The following is a 25650-nucleotide window of genomic DNA, read 5'->3' as shown; positions in this document are numbered from 1 at the left end:
AAAACCCACAAAACAAAAAAACAAACAAACAAAAAAAAAACAGAAGTAATGAAGACAGTATTGCAGGGAAAGATGGGGACGAGGTAATTGAAAAAAAAACAAAGAAAAAAATGTGGTTCTGATGTGAAAATTGTAGATAAAGACTTGTGATGAGAAAGAAGGGAGTGCCTGGTAAGGAAGACGTGAGAGTGTGTTGAGAGATAACAAGAACAAGTAATTTCTATTCAGCAAAGCCACCAAATCAGAGAGCAGTGCGATCTTATTGGAGGAAAGCCTTCAACAGCAACTAATCCTGTCATATTGAAAGAAAATTGTAAATGTTCTCTGCAGAAATTGCCTTCCAATTGCAGCTAATCGAGCCCACTTGGCGCTCACACACATCACACAACCCCGCACACCCCTCCGGGCGGTCAGCAAGCGGATCCACAGCTGCAGCACCCTGCAAGGACATTCACCCGAGATGCTCACCTAGACACCTCGCTTCCCTCGCTCGCCACCAGCCCAGCGAGGAGGGCAGCTTTTACCCTCATTTCCCCACAAGCTCCGGGGGAAGTAGGAATTATTACCGGCTCACTCATGAGTCCCGGCTTCACCTGTTTTTAATTACTCCAGTTTTGTCTAAACCTTTAAGCCGGGTTTGATAGCACTATTGCTCTAGTTTTTTTTTTTTTTTTTTTTAAGCTCTTGTTGGCTGAACTGAAGCAGCGACTCCCGAGGGTTAGCGATATCGAGGGTGTGTGTATATGTGTGTGCCTGTGGGTGTGGGAGGGCGAGAGAGAGCGAGAGACAAAAACTCCATCAGCCCGGACAATGCTGGTTTAAAGCTTCCAACCTGTTATTCTTTCCCCCCACTATCACGGTACCAAGTGATCTGTATTTCCCCCAGCCCAACCCCCTTCCCTCCTCGTGGAAGATATGGAAGAGGAAGATAAAGCTGCTGGCTGCTGGCGCTGACGGCGCGCAGCCCGCATGCCTCTGCTGCCACAGCCGGGGCCGCTCCGCAGCCACTGCTCCAGCGAGCCGCTTGCAGCGGGATGAGATGCAACTTCTGTTAATTGGATCACAGGTAGGAAAGCTTTGCTTTTTACTGACGTTTCCTCTCTCTCTCTCTGTCTCTCTCTTTCTCCTTTTTCTTTCCTTTTATTTTTTTTTTTCTTTTTGTTTTTCTCTTGGCTTTTCTTTCAAGTCCTCTACCCTCCACCCCTTCTTCGCCGCACCTAGAATTTCAATGCTGCTGTCATAGGAAAGCTCCCGCCAAGGAAATAATGTCTAAGAAAAGAGCTTTTGCTTCCTGGCAGAGGAAGCAGAACAGACCATAGGGAAACTTTTGCTCAATGGGTCACAGCTGAGCGGGCCACTGGTGAAAACAGCGAGAGGAGATTAGGCAAAGCGATTGTTCCTAGCACAGAGCCATTCTCTGTCGAGTTTCAGTTGCGATATTAATCCCAGAACCGAGCCTAGCGCACGGCATATGGTACAGCGGGAGAGACACAGTAGCTTGATATAGAGAAACCTCCACGTTTTTCAAGCGCCATACACAGGGAGTTTTATTACAAATTCTACATTCCGACACAGGTTCATCAGCCGGGCTACCGTTCCCAAAGCCCGCTGTGGTATGTTTGTCGACGATTCCTGCTAAAGGTCACCGAGAGCGGGGAGCGGAGCCGTCCTCGGGAAGCGGAGCCTGGCCGCGGTGCGCGCTCGCTGCCGGGCGGGCAGGAAGGGATGGGGGGGAGGGATCCCTGCCCTGCGGGACCGGGAGGAATGCGGGGTACGGGGGAGGGGGGCTGCTGCTGTGCCGGCGCTGTTCCTCGCCCCCAGAATCCCTGCTCTGCCCGAGAGCAGCTCCCGCTGCCTCATCTCTCATGTCCTTCCTCGGGGAGTTTGGGCTCGGAGTGACGCCGGAGGTGGGAAGGATCTTGGCTTTCCCGGTTCATTTCCAGCCCTGCTTCCCCGCATCCTTGCCCCTGGGGTTCGCCCCGGAGAAGAAAGCAGGGTGCTGCGGGAGAGGATGCTCCAGCGCTGGGTCCGGCTTCCCGCTCTGCCCCGGTCCGGCTGAGATTCCGGCAGGGCGATGTCGGTCCCCGCCGTGCCTCCGGGCTCCCTTTCCTTTCGCCTGTGCCGCTGCCACGGGTGCTTGGGGCCAGAAGGAGCGAGCTGATACTTTAAGAGGGAGCTCAGATCAAGCTGTGGGAGAAAAATTGCCTCCCAGAAACAGCCCTGGGACATCGAGGTCCTGGTGCAGCCCCACAGTAAGGCTGTATCGGGGGCTCTGAAGGGACGAAGTGCTTTCTGCTTCTTCTCGGGCAAAAGCCGATTCTGGCCATCTCTCTATCAAGGGCACATCTCCTGGCTTGCGCCTTCCCACCAGTCTGCCCCGTGCCATGCTTGGCGGCTGCCCCGGCACCCGGGTGATGGAGATAGGCAGGCTCGGAGCTCCTCTGCTCGTCCCTCTGCACAGCTGCCAAGCCGGAGAGCCCTGATGCCAGGTACTCCTGGAAAATGGCTGTGCCCGCTGCCAGCTCCGAGTGGAGTCTGTCAGGGCTTGACCTCATCCCCACTGGCTCATGGGTGAGTCCTTACCCCTTCACTGGGTGAAGCACAAGAGACGCTTTTCCCCACCCATGTAAGATTGTTTATTCCTTCTATTTTCACTCACTAAATTTCCTTTTAGGGCAAGGAGAGGGCTTTATTTGCAACTAGAAATTATTGCTGCAAATCTTGCCAGAATGACATCTATTCCCATTATTATGTATCAACCAGTGTGTTGGCACACACTGGCTTGTCCTTGTCCCTTAAGGAAGATATTTTCTTTACAGAAGGAAAAAGGCAAGAAAGGATCTAACCTCTGCTTGACAGCCTTTTCTTGCAGCTATTTGGGGTATATACCAAATCCACAAACTATAAAAAAACAATAAGGAAGGTCAATATGGGAGACCAGAAGTATGCATGCTCTCTGCTTGTATAGCATAGCATCACTAGCAATCACAGCCCCTGTCTGAATGCACACCAGCTTTGATTGTGTGGTTTATGACACCAGCTGCTCTTGGTGACTCACCTATAAACCTCTATAAGCTACACAGAATAAATTCCTCTTTCCTTTAGGATCTCTTCGAGAATAAGTTTTGTTGAACTTCCCCTCTGCAGGACCTCTCCTGCTTTTGCACCAGGGGAGTGAGAAGTGCAGTAATCTCACTGCTTTGTTGAGCACACACCCCACCAAGCTGCCCTCTCCGTTCCTTCCCTCAGCATTCTATGATTTCTGCACTGCAGTCCACTTGGGAAAAAGGCACTATATATGGGGAGTGGGGGGGGTCTAGAATGTCCCCAGCTAGCTTGAGATGGAAGGCAGAATTATAAAAAGGAGATGTCATGCTTTTCCGGCATCCAAACCCAGGATTTCTTGTAGTATCCTCTACCCAAATGTTTGTAACTCTGCATCTGGGAAGAGCTCAGGGGAACCTGGACCATGTGTGATCAAAAATGTCCTGAGGAGATGGAAGGAACAGCAGTCTGGCTGAGTTCTGTTGTCATCCAGGATGGAGACCCAGACACCGAAAGGAGAAAACTGAGACAATCAGTTAAAACAGAATCTATAAACAAAAGTTTTTTGGTTTTTTTTTCCTCCTAGGTGTTCAGCCCAGTGCCCACCATCATTTTGTTTGTCACCTCTGGGCTGAAACCCTGTGTGTGTGTGTCATGGTTCTCAGCTACTCAAAATGCTTGGCTCTTTCAGCCTGTTTGATGTCTCATTTAGAAGTCTTTTGAGGAACACCTGCTATGAAATCCCTCACTATTGTTAGTATAATCCTAGGAGGTTACTCTGTCCCACTTCACTCCTGTAACCTACTCACCCGTTCACCCAGCTTTCCCTTCTCCACTAATATCATTACCTACATGCAAAAGACGTATTTTCTGGTCTTGTTTCCATAGCAGTGCAGCGTAGGGAACTCAGACAAGCCAGTAATAGTGAAGCCAATTCCCTTTCTGTGAAATCAAGACCTCTTTGGAAGTTGAGTTCAGTTTAAGGCGAAGGAAAAAGCCGCGGAGAGCTGAATTTCCAGCCCGAAGCCCATATCTCTGCGCCCTCTAGTGCCAGAGGCAGGCGAGGAAGAGCATTCCCGGGCACAAGGAATGTGAGGCTTCATAGCCAGCTACAGCAGAGGAAGAGAAGCAAGTGGTATGAGAAAAGGACGTTCTTCTTTTCTTCCCGGGGTCTGTTGCCATTCAGATCTTCCCTCTTCTAAATCCCAAACGGAAAAAAAAAGGCAGATGGTGTTCAGCTGATTCAGCTGATCCTGGTTTGGTCACTTGGAGATTATGGCTTGTGTGGGTTAAACTGTGGAGTAAAACGTGGGAAGAAATTAGTCTGGACTTCCCAGCTCCACGTCTGACCATTTTTTTGGAAACTTTGGATCTCTCTGGCTTTGAGCTTTGCAGCTTGAAGCAACTTTCAGCTAATTTTGAGAGAATTGAAGGCACAGAAGAGGATTACTCACTTGTAAAAGTGCTGCCCTGACCTTTTACTGGCTGTTTGGGTGGGTGGATGGGATAGGCAACAGTAATCAGGCTAAGGAAAGCTGAAGGGGCTAAGATCCAGCTCATATGAATGACAGGAATAATTTTTCACAAATACTTGTAGTCTTAAATCTTAAATAAACTTAAATTGTATGCTGGTATTTAATGTGTGGTAGCATTAAATTGTGTGGTAGCATTTCAAGCCCTGTTAAACCCATCTTAGAGATTCCCATCTCTGAGAACCAGGCTGCAAAAAAAGCCGAGCACTGAAAACTCCTGTAGCTAAATGAGACTTCATGCACACAACCTACCCATCTTTTCCAGCTTCTATATTTTGGCAAAGGTATCTTGCAGATTTGCCAGGGTCTCCACATCTTTTCCTGTGTCAGAGCTGCCCAAAAAATACAGTTCCCTACTTGCTTGTCCACATCCCACCAGCTGATTGCCAAACACCTGTGCCTAGCAGATTGCATTCCCTAGCTCTCCATATTGAATCTAGGAGGGATCCCTTGCTGACTTATCCCACCTACACTTCCCTGATTGAAGTGGGCAAAATTAAAAGTTGAGACCATTCCTGAAGTTGCATTAAAGGGCTGCCTCCTTTTCCCCTACACCCTGAGCTTGCTTTTCTGTAAAAATGCTTTAGGCACTTTGGATTGCCTGTCCTACCTTATAAACTATATTATTACCTATGTCTAACACCATCTATTCCCCATAGAGAAGGTTATATATCAGCAGGTCTTCCAAACAATATCTTTCATGTAATTTGAAGTCAGGATAGGGATAGGGATAGGGATAGGGATAGGGATAGGGATAGGGATAGGGATAGGGATAGGGATAGGGATAGGGATAGGGATAGGGATAGGGATAGGGATAGGATAAAGTGAGTTTCATCTCGTTTCCATCAAGCTCTTCTTAAAGAATGCTGGCCAATGCCACTAAGATGTACAATGGGATTTCATGTGCTTCATGTACTCATTTTTAAGGCTATGATATAGATTAAATGAAACAGACCACATTTAGGGCCAGCTGCTCTGCTGAGAGTCTTCTGCATGTTTTCTGTTTGACAAGATGATTCTCTGATTCTGCCATTCCAGTATTTCTTGAGACTCCATGGGCTAGATTCTGATCTTAATTACGTTCTTTCAAATCAGGGGTGCCTCCAGTGATTTTAATTGCGTCTGGTTTATTTTGGCAACTGAGCTCAGAATTTGACTTTCACAGAAACATAGTAAGTGTTATAATTAGAATATGCCAGTGTTTTGACAACTGTTCATGGAACAGCTCTGTTTCATCAGACTCTGCTGAAAGGGAAATGCAATGTGATAATGGGCATTGGGAATAACACGGGGCACCTCTGGCAGTGATGGCAATAAAGATCTCTGTGAGCAGCCACAACATAAATAGGTGAGAAATTATGTAAGTCAACATTTCCCAGGTTGAGTTACCCTCAAGCTCTTAGAAAAGCTTTGAGTAAACTGTAGGCATGTGTGGGTTTTCATAGTTATTTTGTTGCTTGTGTTTTATGGTTTAGTGTTTGGTTCTGTTTGGGGTTTTTTGGCTTTTAATGCGAGGGGTGTAATGAGACAAAAATATCTCCATAGGTCTTTCTTCTGAATCATTGTCAAAATTAGTGTTGGAAACCAAGGTGATAAAATAAACCTAGTAATTTAAAAAAAAAATTATTGCTTAGTGATTCCTTTGGCCCAGGATTTTCAGGTAGCCTGAATATATACAGATCTCTTTATTTCTATGCAGATAGGATGATCTTCAAACATGAAGATTAGATCCTTCTCTTTTGTAATACATGTTTCTCTGTGTGAGAAATAAAAATTAGCTAAAACTATACATGGAGAAAAATTAGGTTTCTGATATAGCCCCACTTTCATAGATTCCTGAGAAATTTTCACTCAGCTTTGTAATGAATTACCGATGCGTATTTTAAACTCATCTATCTCATGTTCAGTCAATTAGAAAGCAGAGCAGTCATATATTGAAAATTGTTCATAACTTTGTTCATGAGTTATGGCATCAAGCTTATTCCGCTATTATTTCTGAAATCTTTAAACCAAGTCAATGACCAATGATTTATTCATGAAAATATTCACACATTTCGAAAGTTTCATGAATGTTAGCATGAATAATTAACAGAATTTGTTTTATTTGTTCTCATTGCTCATTATTTCCCTATTCAAAAAGGCCTCAGTCATCTACTTACAGAGCATTAGAACATAATGATTATAGCACTGGATCAGACAGGTGTTTTGCCTCATCCTGTAGAGTGTTTCTATCTATGTTGGTTACCAAAAAGGCAGGTGTAGCAAATGCTGCCCTAGATATCTGCACTGTCTTCAGATAAAAAGTTTTTATACCCACCAGCTTGGGTTTGCTCACTACCCAGAGTGGAAATGGAAACCTCTAGCAATTTTAGATAAGCTGCAGATGTACACTCTAGCTAGATGAGCAACTAATTCAGTATTGTCTTCTAGTAAGTTCAGTACCTTATCATGTAGCATGTAGCAGGGAACTCAGTAGGTGAATTAAATATTTTCTTTGGAAAATCATACTTCAGAGAACCTTTGATTTACTTAAATTAGTTGTCTTTTGGTGTTATTGATACTTCTCTGTTATATGACATAAAAAGGCCAACTGGAACAGCCATATCAGAATATCACATATCAGAACATGGTATAAGTGTCATTCATTTACTCCACCACGAGAAAATAACAATAAAATAATTTCCATTTCAACTCCTCTTACTCCTCCCATGCTAATGAAAGTTTTGTTTGTCTGTTTGGTTTAGGCTTCTTTTTCTGACGGCTGCTGTAATAGAGCAGAATAGGGTTGTTCACTGTAATGCCATAATGAGTGGCCACAGCTGGCTTAGAACTCAGAAAGGCTTCCAAATATTTCACTCCACCTGTGTTTGTTCTGCCTCACCCAATGTGAATTTCCATTAGTAATTCAAATGTTAAGTTCTCACAACTTAATTAACATATCATGAAGTGCTTCAATCCTTATTCTCTTTTTCTAGGAGCAATAATTTCAGTAAAGAAGTTATTGGAAGACCCAAGTGTTAATCTTTTACTGTGAAAAACGATCATTCATGTGTAGCTTCTGTTTTCTCTTTCTTAACTAGCTTCCAGCTTGTAACAATAATCTACCTATTCTACTACAACTTAAATTTGTCAAATAATTTAATACAATATATGAATATCTATATATGCAGACTTTTCAGGTTGCTTTTCTTGGTCTTTTAGCTTGATGCTTCAAAGAATATATATCAGACAACAATTTTTTATAAAAAAAGTTATGATTCTTTTTTATCCTCTCCTATATGTAAATCTAGTTTTTGTTAGTTTCAATCAATTAAGGTGGAAGTGAAACAAGACTTTTTAGTATAGAATACCTAATATTAATTCTGTGCCTGTCCTAAATATAGGTATGCTTGTTGCTACCCTCCTGTCCTTCTGCAGTGTATCTGACTTCAGTGACAACTTGCATATTTTTGCTATCAGCACAGACATTTCAATTTCAAATGCATTCCAAACCCTTGCATATATAACCATGAGGTCCTTTTGATATGCTGTTGTTTAGTTTACCAGTTTGTTCCACTGTTTCCCCTTTCAGAGTTTCACGTTCTGACAGCTCATGTGCTTTCTTGTCTTGAAAAAACAATAGGTCTAACATGTATATTGACACACCACCAATTGCAAAGGAGATTTAACAAAAAAAAAAAAAAAATTCAGAACCTCTGCAAAGTCCTTTTCCTCATTAATTATTCCAAATAGTCCCTTGATGTGCAGCAGATACCACCAGTTCTCTCCTAAACTGGGTGAATTTCAGACCTTTGAGAAATATCCTGCAGATTCCCCCTCTGCGCACACCCCCACTAGCTCTTGTCAGGCTGTGCATCCTTGGCCCCCTTCATTTACCACTGACATTTTGTTTGTGTTTTATTTTAATTCCCTCCCTTAGCCATGGGCTTCACCAGACATGAAGTGTCATTTCCTCAAACCTGGTTGTTTGGCTCAACTTATTGGACCTTTACGTTTCACAATAACTTTATTCCTATCTTGCCTTCCAGTTTGCTTTCCGCATGACTTCACTGAGTCAGAAACTGTCTGTTGAAATACCTGTTGTTTTGAATCCATGGATTATACTTCCTTTCTCTTTCATTTTTTGGGGGGGTTTATTATTTTTAATTTATTTTATTTCTGCCTTCAGCACTTTTTAAGCAGTTCACTAATTATAATAAGTTTGTCTCACGCTCTTAATGCAGTAATAAGTTTATTATTTTTCAGTGTTTGGACTATATAATGTCTTCAGCTATTTAGTTAAGAGCACCTACTCTTATGTTCTCCACTTATTCTAGAAATCACTTAGGAATTGATGGAGTTTTTAAATCTGTTTGTACCAGTTAGTTTACCAACACACAGATGGGTGAATTCACCAATGGTTACCATTTTATTGGACTTTCATACCTCTTTGATCTCTCTCCATAATAACCCATTGAATATCCCAGATATTTGCTGGACTAAGGGTGCTAGTGCTTTGTGCAAGCATCAGGGGTGAATTAGAGAGGATATTTTTCTCACTTAGCTCACTGGACCGAGACCAAGTTGATCACAGATAAGCCCCTAATCATGCCACTAACCTGCTGTCTGATTTTTAACACATTCCTATGGCCTGACAGAAAGTCTGCTGAGGTCAGAGAGCAACTCTTGTTACATTGAGTGGGTTTTGGCTTGGCATCCTGAGGCAGGGACAAAAATTCTTCCTGGTCCCATGACAGTGTTGTAGGGATTTGCTTCCCACAGATGGTTAGATAGTGAAGGCCAGCTGTGGTGCTGCCAAATGAAAAAAAGGAGCAGACAGACTAGATCCACAGGGTTTTTCTTTGCACTGGAGTGTTGAAAAATTGAGCCTTTAGGAGATACTTACTGGGAAAGTTTCTGTTCAGAAAAGGAGGATAAGATAAAATGTTCAGTATCCCTCAAACAAAAAGGTATTGAAGCAGCAAGTGCTTCAGATCTTGGTGAGAAGTAAAACAGAGATGTTTTCTCTGCTGTTGCTTTTCCATGCTTAGGCTAAGCTCAGATTGATCCCTTTATCCCTTACTGGCATCTTTCACTCACATTAATTTCACTTTTCTAGCAGTGTATATTCAGCTCATGAAAGTTGTCAGAGCACAAGTGGCATGAAAGGAGAGGCCATCATCAAAGAAAGTGCTATATTTAACCTGGCAATGTCATGCTTCTCAGTGTGACCTTGAGCCTTGCAGTGAGAATTTAAAAAGGGCATCTTAGTTGTGAAGTTTCTTCCTTTAGCCAAACATAGAAAGATCTTAAATATGAGGAAAAGCAGGAAGGAAGGGAGGTAAAATAAGTTATCCTTCTGCTTTTGGCATTTATGATAGCCAGCACACTTAACTGCCACTAAAAGGAAAGAATACATGGAGAGCTCACTGTTAAATTCTCATTAAAAATGTCTGTTTGATATCTGCTAGTCATTCCCACAATCTGATCCACTGGGAGTAAGTGTAGGGATTTTTACTGGAAGGTTTTGACATTAGAAGCAGTTTCCTGCAAGGCATATCCTCCTGTTATCAATTATTTTGCTATGTGCTTCAGTAAAGGGGGAAAAACCCGGAAGTATACAATAATGAAAAAAGTAAGGAAAGTAAAAAAGAAAGCAGATGAACAAAAGCATTTGTTATGTTTTATCTGAAGAAAGCCTGTAACTATCTCTCTTTCTTTCTTTAGCAAAGAATGAGATTGTTTATCTCCTTTGAAGCATAGGGAATGCAAAATATCAGGTTTTAAAAAGCCCAGATAAGTCAAGCACTGCCATCCTTTCTGGAGGACAGATTTGATAATTAATATTCCACATTGTTGTCTTTAATTCTTCTTAAAAATCAAAGCAGGGGTTGGAAATGAGACATAGCTAAAAAGACGAGGAGTAATTTTCTTGTTAATGCTTTCAGAAAGTAGTGACACAGGCTGAATTCCTGGTTTCACCATAGGTTGCTGACATGGCCTTGGACAAACTCAGTAACCTCCTGTACCTCAGCATCTAACATGGAAATAGTGTAAAATTGCTTTTTCATTCTCACAAGTTTTGTCTGCTCTTCCTGTTTAAAGTGCTTGGCAGCATTTCTGGAACAGTCAGCACTAAACTTACCCTTAACCTAAATTCGGGCATCCGTAGAAAGAAATGAACAATATATTATCTTTCAAATATTCACTTGCTTTTTATTCCATGTGCAAATTACCATAGCATGGGCCTTTGGAGAGTAAGAGCCTTTCCACTGACCCATGGTGTGCAGGGATGAATATCACTGTGTGCTTGTTCCCTTTGCCTGCTCACTGCTGTCACACACTCCTGAGAGAGATAAGTGGAAACTCTGGCTTAGGGAGACTTGCTTTTGCACTCAGAGTCATCAAGTGAACCCTCTTCCTTGGAAAATGCTCAGCCTGCTTTACTTTTTCTGCTCACCAGAAGTTTTCATTTTTCTTGGCTAGGCTTCTTACTAAAACTAATACTACTACAAGACACTTTGGAAAGTTGCCCTGAGGGAAAGGCAGGTACAAAGCTGCAGAGAGAAAGCACTTAGCCTCACAAATCAGTGACAGCAGTATTTACCCAGTTTGGGGAGATGTGACAAGGCGATATATTGGCAGCCTAGAAATCAAATGTGCTGCTCTTCAGGGAGAGTCATTGCATCTGACTGCTCTGGGCAAAAGGTGCAGTTTCTAAAGACTCAGTCCCACTGAAGACTGTCTGAATCACCTTTTTCTGGGGAACAGGTAGACTGGTCATTCTCTCTCAAAGTGGATCTTCTGGCAATCAGCACGCTCTATAATGCTCTGACTTGAATGAGAATGAGCCCCTTGACCTCGCTACTTCTTTTCTCCACCGTTTAAGAGTTGAAACATCAAGTTTCCCCAGTGCAGGTCAGTAGACAAGACCAGCTGAAGGTGCCTTGATTTTGTGCTAAGGATGACAGCGTAGCAAATGCCTACAGCATAACAGCAAAGGAAAAATGCATCCTCTGCATTTTCTGACATTCTTTGTATGCTATGTTCAGGTTGAGTCAGCTGGGCTGGGAGGCTCAGAGACTTCTGATTGCACATCTTAGCAGGTGAAAAGCTCTCAATTTAACTTTTTTTTTTGAAATTTTTTGCAACTGTACATAGAGAGAAGAGATGATAACTAAATAAAGAGGAATCATTTGCTTATTTTGAAGGCTTACTAAGACCTCATTGTTAGGGTTGATACCAACAGTTTTTTCTGTGCTAACAAATATCCTCATCTCTTCAACCACCCATACTCTGCCATGAAGTCAATTCCTGCACTGCAGCATGAAGGAGTAATTATGACTCTTTTCTGTGTAATGATTAGTTACTTTACAGGCCACCTAAAGCCTTCTGTGGTCATCATGCCAACTCTCTTCACCACTCTTCTTTAACTTGCTCTTCTTTGCTGCAATAGTCAGCCACAGGTGAGGCTGGGGTGGCATTCGGGCAGTGCACAGACCGTCCTGATTTCACGGCATCCTGGCCACCTAAAGGGCACACAGGATCACTGAGTGAGTACAGACACAGGGATTTTAAAGGCTGTTTTCTCTTGCTCAGCCTCCGTTCCCTGCCGTGATGTGAGAGGATTAGTGTGTGTGCTGAGTGCCAGACCTCTTGCTGCTCTGAAGTGAACCACTCTGGGTGCTAAAAGTGCAGCCTCAGAAGGAACCTAATGCAGGTCTTGTTAGCTGGCAGCACTTTTTCTTTACCACCAGGATTTGACAAGCTGGGACTTGATGGGTGTTTATGAGGCAGGCATGAAAGAAGAAGAGATGTTAAAAAGAAGACAGCACCTCCAAGAACTCAGATGCACTTCTTTGCTCTGGTAGGAGCCAAGGTTTGTTTCCAGTTACCCCTCAGTGCTGCTGCTGTTAATATGTCAGTCCTTTTTTTGTGGTGGAATCGATTAGCTAGAAGCTGAAAGCATCACTCTTTGCTTTAAAGTGGTGGGTACATCCCACCAGGGAAAAGGCAGAAGGACTGCATGTTGTCTGATCTCCCACCATTCCTTAAACTGTGAACTGAATTGCACAGTGAGGAAAATGAGAGCTGATCTTTGCTTAGATAAGCATTCTCAAGCAAATTAACAAAACAATGACACAGCTATTTGTGTTCTTATAGAAAATTATGTATGTGCCATCCCAGCTAGGTCGAATGTTGGAGGAGCAGAACCAGTCCCATCAGCTCAGGAATGCCTGGGATTTGGTTCAATACCTTTGTTTGTTTTTTTCTCTTGCTGCTTGTTGAAATTACTACTTACAGTCCCTCAAGGGCAAAAGAAATAAAGTTCTGAAAAAAACCCTCCATATTCTCCACAGAAGAGTACGTGCAGTTGCTCTTATCACTATTTATACATAGATGGTTATGCTGTCATCCACACAGTGAGGAATGAAAGGATTACCTGGAGACATAATCTGAAAATCAAATACTTCTTTCATTGATGTTTTTTAAAAGGACAGATTTTGCCAAAGCTGTCCCATGTTTATTTATTTATTTTTTAAAATAACCTATTATTACTCTAATTAAACATCTAACTGAAGAGAGCAACTTTTTTATAAAAACAAATTAAAGATTTATTATTATATGGAAAGCAGTGCTCTGTTTTTGACTGGAAGAAGAGAGAGGGAACTTTCTCTCTTTGGTCTGCATCCAGCAGATTGAAAGCAAAGAGCTCTTCAATTCAGTTTCCTTTTTACTCCTCCACCTTCCATATTCTTCTTCCTTCTACCATGGACTTCTTATCACTTTTTTCAAAGACACAGCCATGTCCGTCACAAAATGACTTAATCTGCTGTTTGAGGCTTTTGAGTCAATGAGTTATGATCACCTATCCAGCCCCATTCACACATAGAAAGGCTGATTTTCTTGGTTTTTCACATTCATTGCAGGAGCACATTGCTGTTTTGAGCAGTTTGCAGTCTGTCACTTATGTAGGGTTTTCTGGATGTTATCTCTGCCTCTCAGCCTAAGGAAGAGAGGGCAGGACACAAAAAGTTGTTAGGCTTGTGAGACAAATTTTGTCTTCCCAATAGCCTCAAAGAGGGTTGTGTGAAGATGGGGTTTTCTGAGAACAGACATACCCTCAGTCCTTGGTCTCATAAGTCACTGGTTTCATCTGACAGCTGACACATTATTTTGCTTTCAGATCACTGAAAATAAAATGACCTATACTGAACAATCTGTTAATTGTCATTAATTTGTCGACTGGATATTTCCCCCCTACATTTTAAATTGTACATCTGCAAGTGTGCTGGCTAAGTTTCACAGTCTGATTAATAGTTTTGATTATGTCATTATGTCAAGGCCAAATGATTCTTTTAAGCTTTTCACATTCAGTATTGAAAACTTGGTACTTTTTGTGTGTTCACTCAACACATGTGAACCAGCTTCCCACCTCTATTAATGGCCTGATTAATGGCACTCCAAAAGTGCAAATCTGGTTGGCTGTGTGTCCCAAGGGAAAATGTGTGATTTTAAGATAGACTTGGCTTCCCTGGGGAGTTTATTTCTGCCTCACAGTCTCCTTTGCTTCAGCATTGGCTGCTCCATCATCCCCTTTCTTGAAAACTTTGCAAAAACTTGCAAAGCAAGCAAAGGGATTCCTTTCTTTCTTATGACTTTGCTGCTGATTTAGCACTGCCTTTGTTTTTCTCTTCAGCTCACTTTAGGATTGAGATAACTGCTCTTTTATTCACTTTGGGTAGTATTTCACTGAAAAAACATCCTAGAAATGTTTGTCACAACAACTGCTTCATATTGTGAGTGATAGTCCCTAGATCTAGCACAAAATACTAAAGGAATGAAATAGTATATAGTCTGAGCAAGGTCTACAAAAATCTTTCATTAGTTTTTCACCCGTATTTGTTAGCATCTCCTCTTTTACACAAAAACCTTGTTCACACGTTGAAAATACAGAGCAGCACACGCGAAAGTGTTTGCAGGGTGTATTTTAATCAGTGACTTTCTTACTGTTAGGAGGCAGAATACAGACAGTTGCTGAACTAAGAAATATCATGCATTTTTAAGAAGTATTGGTCAATCATGTGGAAATAGACATCACTCTCAAGTATGATTAAAAGTACTAGTAGTATCAGCCTTTATGTACCTGGTTTCTCTTTGATTTCTGAGCTCAGAGAGCTATCCTTCCATTCAATAAAAGGCTGCTGATTATCTAGTAAAGTGCATGATTTTCAAATAATTAAATATAAATTATTACTGTATTGTTTTAGTACAGTATTATTTATTTAATACACAATTTATTATAATTACTGTATTATTACATATATTAAATAATTATTATATGTCAGCTTATGATTTCTGTACTCTTGAATAGGGGCATCATTGCTGTCTGCCTACTTGGGGATTCATATGCTTCAAATATATCTCAGAGCCATTAAAGGATGACCAAAAAGAGCATGGGAGACTCACAGAGCCCCAGAGATCCTGTAAATATACAGACAAGTGTGACAACTGGCAGGGTTAGATAATTTCTATTTGAGACGTCACTTCCAAAGAGTCTGTTCTTCATTTGCACTGTTGCACTTTGTTAGCAAAGCAGATCTTCTAGAAATCTGTTTCAAAGCATCAGAGTAAACAAAAGCAGCAGAATAAATGTGTTCTGTCTAGTCTCATGCTAATGCCAAGGAGCCAGAATCCAGATGTCCTGACCCTGAGTTCAGTACCATGCTCTTATTATTGGTCTATAATTTTATATGGAGCTTTCTTTCTTTTTCTTTTATTTTTTCTCCCCATGGTTTTGGGGAGTGGTGGTACATTGTACTTATTCACATCAGCTAAGACTGAAGAAAAAATATTATGTATAATTACAGAGCAAGGCAGGCTCATACATCACCCATCAGCATTGTCTAATAGCTGGTATTATTCTCCGTTCTTACTCACCCTCATGTCACTGCTGCCTCTCTTTCCACCTCAAAGGCTTAACTCCTCCTTCCTCTGAAAGGATGTACAATAGCCAGAGCAGTACAAATCAAAGCCTAGAATCAGGAGAATTAGAACAGATTGGAAGTGCCAGTTCTTCAAGAAGGAAAAGAATGAAACAAGACGACAGGAGATCAGAAGAGTGATTGCAGCTTCATTACAAGGGCTGTTCTACCATCGCTACAAGTTATTGCCTGTCACAAACTGTTTTTATTTTCCAGCTCCTGACTGGTGAAGATCTTGATCTGAAATAAATGCCAGCTATCCACTTACTTTATAAATCTCCTTTCTGTGCTCACATTTAATATTTACTTGCCGTCATGTTTTTCAAGTAAAATCTGATTTCATACTTTTGGTATCTTTATTGTCAAGCAGCAGAGAGGTTGAGAATTACAGAGGTGCTCTTACAGGTCCATGCTGCAGTGGGACTGAGAGGGAATGAACGTAGGCAGATAAAAAGGCAGGATAAACTGTGATGGGCCTTCCATGCAGTGCACTCAACATAAACTTCTTCCTCAATCTGGTCTGGACAATAATCATATAAGTAGTCAAAATACCGCAATACTGAATTTTTAAAGCTTTCCTTCATTAATTTATTTATCAGTAAAAAACAAAAACAAAAACAAACCAAAACCAAAACAAAACAAAAAAACCCACAAAAACTCCAAAAAACCACAAAAAAACCCACCAAAAAACCCCCAAACCATCCAAAAAAAGATCTCACTACCAGAAATTCTGTAACACCAGGTTGAAACCTAAGGGTTTCAACAGCATGTTGAGTTTCAGATTTCAAGAGAGCAGTGAAAAATAGCCTGGAGAAGAAAGAGGTAAAGACAGTGTCTGCCTGAATGCTGGATTTTTCTTTGCTAAGAGTTTTTCTTAAGAGCAGATCTCCATACTGACTTTTCCATGGGGAGATGGAATCATCTCAGCAGCGTGCAAGGTGTATGTGAAGAAACCAAACACAATGACAGATCTAATTAGTGGAGAAAAGGAGAATGAGGAGATATAAGCCTTAGGAGATATTAGTAATTTTATAAAAAATTATGCTTTTTACTACAATGATATAGTCCACTACATGATAAGTTTGTGACCTAAAAATTTGTTATTTTTCTATAGGAGAGTAGAATATGTATTTGATTGGCTTGGATCAATTTAAAATTGGAATTTTTTTTTTTGGTTGGCTGGTTGGTTTGGGTTTATTTCTTTGTTTTTGTTTTTCTTTTTTGTGACTAGCTACCAGGAGAATTTCTTAGAAGAGGTTTAATTTGCTACTTTGAACAGAAGCACTTCTTTGTGTGACCTCTTCATGTATTTGGGCAAAGTAGGCAGGTATGAGTTTGAAGGTAATCCTTGTTCCGTATTTTCCTGTTGAAAGTCCTGGCTCAGTGCTTGTTTAGGATGAAATATGATCACAGCTGTCTGTGACTGCCTGACTGTGGCAGGGTTTTGATTACCAGGTAATTTCTTCAAATTATCACCTGATTCAATTTCTTTTACCACATGAAGACTTGGAGAGTCTTGCGTGGGCAATTCATGAACAGAACAGACCTGGAGGGAATAATGCTGAGGAAACACATTTTTGGCTAGACATATAAAAGAAATTCTACCTCAGTAAAATTATCTACCTTACAAAAGTTTTTAAACATGATTCCAAACCAATTATGCCTCTCTGTTCTGAGCCAAAGTGAGTGCTGATATGTGTCTTTATTTTATGGAAAATGTACAGGAAAATAAATAAAAACACCACAATACTTCCCAGTATCTGCCTCATGGAGAATGTAATTTAAAGATGAAGGAATGGATTTAGAAGACAATTTGAGATAACCACTGTACCCTTGCAGCAAAACACAGATAGATCAGCTGGCTGAGAAATGAACGATGCTAGCAAATGAAGATAGTTGTTTTAGATAAATAGGATAGGGATGGATACATCCCATGTTTTAAGCCAAACTCCTGTTTGTCTCTTAAACTCTGTTTAGCTGTCAGTCATTTCTTCTCCAGCTGTCCTCCTTCTTACCTGTTTCATTTAAATTAGATTACATTTTTGGCTGGGGTTCACAAGGAGTTTGATTATGTTACCTAATTCACTAGTTTTGTGGGTTTTTTTCTTGTTTTTTATCCTCTGGGGGGTTGTCCTTTTTTTCTTTCTTTGTTTTTTTGTTATATTTCTGATGTATGATCCCTTTCCATTCTTCCTTCTCATGTTTCAGGAACTTGTTTCAATACTCACAGACAGGTATTTCCTTTTTTTTTCCTGCCTCTGCTTTCTCTTTTCCACCTCCCTACCTGATATCTAATTCCCTATATGTTCATTTGTAGAGATTTTTTGCAGAGTAAATGAGATGGCAAAATTATATCCTCTGATATTTTACAGGCTCTGAGCATCATAGAGGGAATTCTAAAACCATGTAAAGTAGCTATAATTTGGTTGACAAATGTGGGACTTTTATTTTACTTTTAATGCATTCTGGAATAATGGAAGAGCAGTGCAAACTTAATTTTCATTTTCTTCCTCTCCTTTTTTTCTACCAGCAGGGAGGGGTTTGGTATTCCAGCTCCTGTCACACAGGGTGATTGAAAGAGACTTATCCCAGGATAATTTACAACTTGCTTGCCAGGAAAGCTGCACCAGCTTGGTGCATTTTACGGTGGCCTTCCAGCATGTCCACAGGCAGACTCTGGCAAGGAGGGTCCAGCCTCCACTCCACCGGTATTTCTCACCTCCACCGTGCTTGGAGTAGGCTCACCCCAGTCATGCTGCTGTGTCAGCTACTGTCAAAGCCCTTGCGTTTGTATGTCTTTTAAAAATATCTGGATACAAGAAGAGGGTAAAAGCAAAGTCTCCTTCATGCTGTCAGCAATAGTAACAGCAATTATTTCAGAAGCATTACATAAATAGAAGACAAACAGCCTTTGTCTGCTCCCAGCACGCTCACACCTGCAGTGTTACTTACCAGCAGTGTCCCCAAATGCAATAATATGGAACACTAAATTAAGAGAGACTGGCAATTGAAGGCCAGAGAGACTTCAAAGGCCTCCTACATTAATAACTTAATAATGAGCCCTGATGGGCAGCCTGTGCCTGGAGCAGAAATGAGAGCATACATGTGTCTGCTTCATTCATGTGCCATGTTACTTTAGCAGAGCTTTAGAGCCCAGGGTGTTTCCAGACTCCCCAGACTGACTAGATATAAAACACACACTTGATGCTGCCTCTCTGAGCATGTCTGTATTAGTCCGGTTATGTCAATGACCTGACTGCTCAGAATGTACCCCAGCAGAGCTGGCACAGGGTGGTTTTTGTCTCAGTCACAGTCCCCTGAGATGAAAAGAAGCATCTTTCAGCTGTAAAGATGGAAGAGAAATAATTCTCAAAGCCCAGGCTGCTCTGGAAATTAAAAAAAAGAAGACAGTTCTGTCTTTATAATTTTAGCAATTGTAATTTTCCCTTTTTTCAACAATAGAAGATAACTTATAGACAGATTTATAAGCAAAACCAATAAAAAATGCACAAAACCCCCATCTTATTCTTTTTTCTTTCTCCTTATTACTACTATTATTATTCTCTTCTTTTCATTCTACATGTCTGTGTGGATTTCCTTGAAGTGTTACTGAAAAAGATCCTGAAAGGCTTAGGAGAAGTAAACACTTAATCAGAAAGCCCTTCTTACTCATTCAACTCAGTAGCAATCTTCAGAAAGAGACTTTTACTTGTTAATGCTACTGTTTGACTAGAAATCTTTTTGCATTCTATGGCTGTTCGCAACTGTCATCCTTTTATCCTGGAGTAGTGGGAGCAAGTCTTACACTTTACCCTGAAACTGTTTAGGAGGTAGTTAGGTCTTTTAATTGGAGAAGGAAAATAGTTCACAAGAAAACTGGAGTTTTTGGGCAACATGAAATCCCACGTAGAATAACACGAAGCCTTCTGCTGAGGAGAACAGCTTAGAGTTATGTGGGGAAATTATCTGACAGCTTGTAAATATTGCTTCTATATGACACATTGTTCTGCTTTTATTAAGGCAAGAAGTCTGGAAAATTACTTAAAGCCTGGGATAGTAAAAAGGCCCACAAAAGCAAGGATAAGCAAAATACTTTAAAGAGGTTTTTTTTTCCCCAGGGTATTACCATGAGGATGCTGACTGTCAATTATTACCTGCTTTCTGATGAGATGTAAAATATTTCTTGGTACTCCTTAACTAATTCTGTGCAGTGCATCTGCTCTGGTTTTTATGTTGGTACACACTGACTAGAGTTGAATTCAAAATTTTTTCCTGATTTTGTGTACTTTATTAGGTTGTTCTATCCAGTTACCTCTGATATGCATAGCAGCCTGTTCCAAAAATACCATATTCCTTCTGAACTTCAGTAATAAGAGAGAAAATCTGGTTTTATTCTATTTACCTGGGAAAAATCAGTTCTTCTAAGACAATGTTTCAACTGGTCAAAAAAGCAATCATCATTTTCTGAAGGAGAAAAGTAATAAGCCCCTCATCTTCCAGGATTTTGCTCTGCTGGTGGTGGTTTTTTTTTCCTTTTTGTCCTGCAACACATCACAGACCTTTAATGTAATTTTGTTTTCTTCATTTTAATCATTTTATCCTTTAGCTACAAGATTTCTCTGTCTGCCTGCTTTTTCTTTTAGCTTTTAGACAAAATTATTGCGAAGTAGGAAAACCAAAAGAAAAATAGACCAAACCAAAAAGTTGGATTTCCAGTTAAGTCTCTAAACAGGACCATCTTAGAATGAGAACATCCTGCTGGAGATATTTCTGTTTTGAAAGAGCAACTTTCCTTTAAGATAAATGTCCAGGTTTTTGTCTAGTTGCGTCTGTGTGATTGGTAAGAGAAGAGATCATCATATACTCTATATATCCATATTTCATGTAATGCATTGTGTAGTAAGCAGCATTTGAGTTTTTTTGGGTAATACTGCTGCCCCTTAGATTGTTCTTTCTTTTTAGCGAGTGTTCTTTCCCTTTGTGACCTGTCCTGAGTGATGTGTAGCAGACTTATAGAATTTAGGAGCTTTCAGATGCTGGCAAAGCAGAGAGTCTCCCTGAAAATTAACCTAATTTTCAGAGCTTGGCATTACAGCAGAAACACAAGGCTGGGACACAAGAGAATCAGTAGAGCTCCCTTACCTTTTGCTCTCATCAGTTTCTTTCTGGCATCATGAGTTTTGTACAAACACATAAACCTGCACAAACCTGTTACACAAACAAATAAATGAACACCAAAAGTAACGTCAGAAATAAAACGCCAAAGCTTTGTTAAAGCTACTTACGCTTCAGGCAATATGTAGCTTTCTATTAAAGCTTGTCCTCAGTTTTTTATAGATTAGAGCCCTTGTAAAAATACTGGGTTTTTTGGCTCCAGAGTTACACTCTTGTGAAAAAATTGTCCTCTATTTGTTAATTAATTAATTAATTAGTGTATTAATGCCTTATCTGAAGATTAGTTATAAAACAGCATTATGAAAAAGGACTGCTTTTGCCAGGATAATTTTTTTAATACTGTAGAAGATAGAGTGCAATTTGTTTAAATGCCACATGACTATCTTGAAGTTCAGCCTTTTAGTGCAAGAAATGGCTTGTGATGTGCTTGAGATTTTTTAGTACTTAGATGGCTCATTCTTTAGCATTAAGCAAATGACTAGCACACTGAGGAGTGAGCTGGCAAGGAGTTAAAAATCTAAATGTGAAAGATAATCCCTTTTGAAAATGCCAGGGACATCAAGGTGTTGCTTGTCCTATTTGATGAAGATTAAACACCCCATGTTCCTCACAGCAGAAGCTAAACTCATCAAAGAGACAAGGTTTTGTAGGCAATGCTCAGCAGGCTATTTGTTTTCAATGCATACCGGTACAGCTAGTAGGAGTCTTTTTCAAGGAGTTGTCTGATTTAAATCACTGATGGGAATGACCACCCATGGATTGGGGTAAGATTGTCTCTTAGGTGAAAAAAATGGTGATCTCTTAATTTTCAAGCAAATTTCTCTAATGACTATAGCCTCTGATATTCCTGTGGATAATTTTGGTAATATTTTAGCATACTGTCCTATGCAGCACTCTTCAGGACTCAAATTCTCTTCTCCCTTTTTATGAATACATCTCATGAGCAAGTGTTCCAAAATGATGGTCTTTTAATTGCATACCTTGGAGTAGATGAAATTTTTTCAGACTTGTGTGCTTTCTCTTGGCTTCTGCTACAGTGTTATCATAGAGTCACAGAAAATCCTTGAGTTGGAAGGGACCCACAAGGGCTGTCAAAGTTCAACTCTTGGCCCTCCACAGGACACTCCAAGAATCACTCCATGTGCCTGAGGGCATTGTCCAAAGAACTCTTGAACTCTTGCTGTGGCCACATTTCTGGGGAGCCTGTTCAAGTACTAACCACCCTCTGGGTGAAGAATCTTTTTCTAATGTCTGACTTAAGCCTCTGGCACAACTTCAGGCTGTTCCCTTGTGTCTGTCAGTGTCACCACAGAGCAGGTATCAGTCTCTGCCCCTCCTCTTCCCCTCACAAGAAGTTGTAACTGCAGTGAGGTCTCCCCTCAGTCTCCTCCAGGCTGAGCACACCAAGACACCTTAGCTGCTCCTCATAAAGCTTCACCTCAATGCCCTTCATCATCTTCGTTGCTGTCATTTGGATGCTCTTGAACATCTTTATATCTTTTATTATGGCACCCAAAACTGTGCATAGGACTCGAGGCTGCACAGCCTGGAGTAAAGAAGGACAATCACCTCCTGTACTTATCAGAGAGCTGCTCAGTTTTATTAGACAATTAAAGCAATTCTAGTAAACCATTCATCATTTCAGTATTGATTGTAACCCTTGGATGGAAGAGGGCATGTGGCAGTATTTGGGGGCAGGCAGTTTGCATGGCCAGTTGCTAAGATATTGGATAATGTCAAAATAATGTCCAAAATGATGGATTGTTCAGTCCCTTATGAAGACTTTAGTTGGTCTTTATCTGTCTTCAGAAAAATGCTGGCCCTTAGAAAAATAATTTCATTTTTGACATGCTGCAAAAACTATGTGACTCAGCAGAGTGAAATGCCCTGCAGATACCATATCCATCAGTGACTATTCGTTAGTTCAATAGTACACAATACACAGTTCGCATCAAATTAATTCTGCCCATTAGGTAGAAATCTAGAAATCTCAGCTCACAAAGAGCTGGATTTGGAGAAATCTTGTTTTCACAGGGGTCAAAGTAGATCTTCTTTCTTTCCTAGTTGTCACAAAATTTCATCTTATACCTTTGTGGCAAGGTCATATTGGACAACATCTACTCTAAATTAAAATGAAGAAACACAGACACACTTCCCCAGAGATCCTAAGGGATATGATTTTTTTTTAATCTTGTGAGAAGCCTGCAACTTTATGAAACAGGTATCTGTCTTGATCAAGTCCTCCACAGAAATTAGTGGAAATTTTTGACTGAAATTTGCTTTGAAAAGATTTTACCCTGATATAAATTTATATAAACACTAATCAATTTATTTGACACATCCCTTGGACTAGTAACTTTGCATAGGTAGGAAAAGCCTTGACTTGGCAGGACTTTCATCTTATAACTTCTATCCAGGAACTTTCACTTCTATGATGATTATAAAAATTACTATCCAGAACTTTCATTTTGTCTCTGCTGCATACTCTCACGTTACTAGCATAATTACAGGAAAGTCTTTAGCATTTTAGGGAAGTCCAAGAGGCTGATTTACTGAGATTTTGGGAATCTTTGCTTTCATAGTCTTCAGCTGGAGGTGTTAGACCTCAACACTAACAAAAATCATGCTAGATTCTCCATAATCAAATGCCACTGGAAATAGTTTGCATTTTCATGTTGTCTATCACCTTAAGGGAATAATAAAATATATTACCAACTAATTTAGCTCCAGTACACTAAAAACTCTCCACTACATCATATTCAGCACATTTCTGGGCTGAAACATGCCAGCTGCTTAAGAGTATTTAGAAGAATTACACCTTATCAAAGGGTAGGAAATAGAGTATGGTATCCCATTGCAACACTAGATAGAATTTTACATATTGGAATTTAATTACCCAAGTTATATTAGGGTAGCAGTCCTCTATCTGCTTTAATTCAGCTCACTATAATGTCAGAGAATAGCACAATTGCTGGTAATTTACTGCTGGTGATACCAGTGGTCTCTAGAGGTAGTTTTATCCAGTCCTTGTAATGTTAAAAGAGAAAAGCCCCAAACCAGAATTGTTTAAAGGAAAAAGTGAGGAATAAAAAAAAAAAATCTACTTTGAAGAATGCCTTTCACATGCCTTTAAACCAATCACTGAAAGATTTTGCAAAAACATAGAGATCTATGAGAGATCTATAGAGATCTAGCTCAGATCTAATATATTACATATTTTACATTAATAATATTTTAATATGATTTTTTAGTATTATAACAACAAATTTGAACTCCAAACCGAAAAATCTCTAGTAGTATTCATGGCTTTTGGAACTAATTGACTCTCTTAAAACTCCCTTTTGTTTTCTGTGGACAGAGGAAATCACAGAGATGAGGTCATCTTTTGAGACCTGCAAAAGAGATTTGTCCCTTTCTCCATTGCATCAAATTCTGCTTGGGATCTGGACAGTGATCAGTCAGTCAGCAGGTACTATGTATAACCAGGCATGTTAAAGAAACCTTGGAGCAGATCCCCAGCCAGGAAATTTGATAGAAGTAGAAACAAAATCTAAATATTTTCTGTCCCAAGAAAGAACATTTCAAACTCTCTTTTTTTTGTTTTTGTTTTTGCTTTTTTTTGACACCCTTATCAGTCTGCTCTGCTGTTGACAGTCAGGAAGATCTTAAGGAACTGTCTCTGGTGGTGCAGTGAAATTTGCTGTTATAGTGATAATATCATAAGGGAGACTGACAGAATGCAACATCAATTATCCTTCCACAGTACATTGGCATCATGGCTGACAGTCATCACTGCAGCATATTTGAAGAATAGGCTTACAGTTTTACCTGAGTAGGGAAGGAAGCCGGAGAGGTAAGCGAAAATGAAAAGAACACTGGAAGATCAGACTAAAAATTTCATTTGTCTTTCACCTTCTGTAGTATCTTTTGGCAGCCCCCCATCCCACTCTTCAAAGATTTTCTCATTACAATTGCTTTAGAAAAACTTATTCAGATTCTTATCTGATGGAAATGAAACAGGAAACAACAAATCTACAGTGACATTACACAGCAAAGTGATCAAAGGCCTGCTGATAAGCTGTAGAAAACTTACTGAAACACAATCTTGTAATTTCTGTCTCTTTTACTCAGTCTGTAGATTCTCTGTCTTTTACTTACTTCTTCCTTACAGCTAGATCTTGAAACATTATTTCATTCTGGGAAGAGCTAGTTTTCCTATCAGTCTTGCACATTTCTGTGGTTTTACTCAGAAGCAGCTCATGTATTCCAGCTGAGCTATTTGAAGAATAATGTCTTACTAAGCAGGAATCCATGTATTTCCTCACCGCAACTCAGGGAATAATGTACTATTCACTGTAAACTAAGTATATGTCATCAGCATAATTTGAATTACTGTGCATATATTTACTTGAAATTACTGTTGGCAAGGGCGTGAAAGCAGACTAAGATTTCATTTGTCCTTTCTGCTTTTACTCTTAATTTGCCCCTGCTGTGACATCAGCAGCATCTCTGCTGCAACTAAAGTTAATGGCACAAACAGCGTTGTAATTTCAGATAAAGCAGTAAGAACAGATGCACATCCCTAAAACCCCTCAGCTCTAGCACATGTATTTTGATTCCGAGCAAAAAATCATGCCAATACATTGTAGAAGAAGATAAACACCAACCACATCCATTGTAGAAACAAAAAAATTCTTTAACCCAAATGCTATCACAACTGCTATGTGAGACATCTTTATAGGGATGACCTGCGAGATGAAGCAATAATTTCTTCGCCTTAAATAGTACTTCCTTGATACAGTGTAGTTTTCAAAAGTGAAATTGACTGAATTGCCATTGGCATCTCTTTATATGCTTTTTAAATGCATCATATATATCAGTACTAAATCTCAGATCTGCTTTTTTGTTCCTTTTCTACAGTTCTAGAAAAAGAG

At 40.2% G+C, this 25650-nt stretch overlaps 1 protein-coding gene across 3 annotated transcripts in view; it reads left to right on the top strand.

The window, feature by feature from the left end:
* The first annotated feature begins 751 nt into the window (after positions 1 to 751).
* The window catches only part of CHRM2 (cholinergic receptor muscarinic 2), an 86140-nt gene continuing 61241 nt past the window's right edge, over positions 752 to 25650 (top strand). For 2 of the 3 annotated variants that reach the window (XM_056482360.1, XM_056482355.1), the window contains exon 1: positions 752 to 1066. The gene's annotated coding sequence lies outside the window, so the exon portion shown is untranslated. Of the gene's footprint in view, positions 1067 to 2339; positions 2572 to 25650 lie in introns of all 3 variants that reach the window. The other variant, XM_056482356.1, reaches the window with a different exon arrangement.

The sequence above is a fragment of the Oenanthe melanoleuca genome, chromosome 1A, assembly GCF_029582105.1.
Source record: "Oenanthe melanoleuca isolate GR-GAL-2019-014 chromosome 1A, OMel1.0, whole genome shotgun sequence".
Classification (NCBI taxonomy): Eukaryota; Metazoa; Chordata; class Aves; order Passeriformes; family Muscicapidae; genus Oenanthe; species Oenanthe melanoleuca.
The sequence above is the reverse complement of the archived record's forward strand: the minus strand, read 5'-3'. Positions and strand labels throughout refer to the sequence as shown.